Below are 604 nucleotides of genomic sequence, written 5' to 3'. Positions count from 1 at the left end.
TATATATATATACATTTTGTTGTTTACACCACCTGTCGTCGTCTGTTGTTTATTTCGTAACTTCTCGCATATGTATATATATATATATATATATTCTTTTATTTCTTTGTTTTATTTTCAGTCATTTGACTGCGACCATGCTGGAGCACCACCTTTAGTCGAACAAATCTGCCCCAGGATTTATTCTTTTTAAGCCTAGTACTTATTCTATCAGTCTCTTTTTGCCGAAACGCTAAGCGACCGCGACGTAAACACACGCACATCGGTTGTCAAGCGATGGTGGGGGGAACAAATACAGACACAAATAACACACAAACAGACACACACACATACACACACATAATTATAAATAAGGGCAAAAGAAAACATTTCTATTCCTGTATGCTGAAAAATAAACTTTATATACAAGATGGATTGTTCTCTATGTGGCTCGTGTGTTCTCGTCTACGTTTGTTTGCAATGCCCTGTACCCAGATATGCACCTATACATACAGGTGGATGTCGGTATGCACATACCTGTACGTATATATGCATATACTCATTACTTTTGTATATATATATATATATATATATATGTGTGTGTGTGAGAAGTTATCTAATACAA

This window comes from Octopus bimaculoides, chromosome 4 (assembly GCF_001194135.2).
Source record: "Octopus bimaculoides isolate UCB-OBI-ISO-001 chromosome 4, ASM119413v2, whole genome shotgun sequence".
Classification (NCBI taxonomy): Eukaryota; Metazoa; Mollusca; class Cephalopoda; order Octopoda; family Octopodidae; genus Octopus; species Octopus bimaculoides.
Note: the sequence above shows the minus strand (reverse complement) of the source record.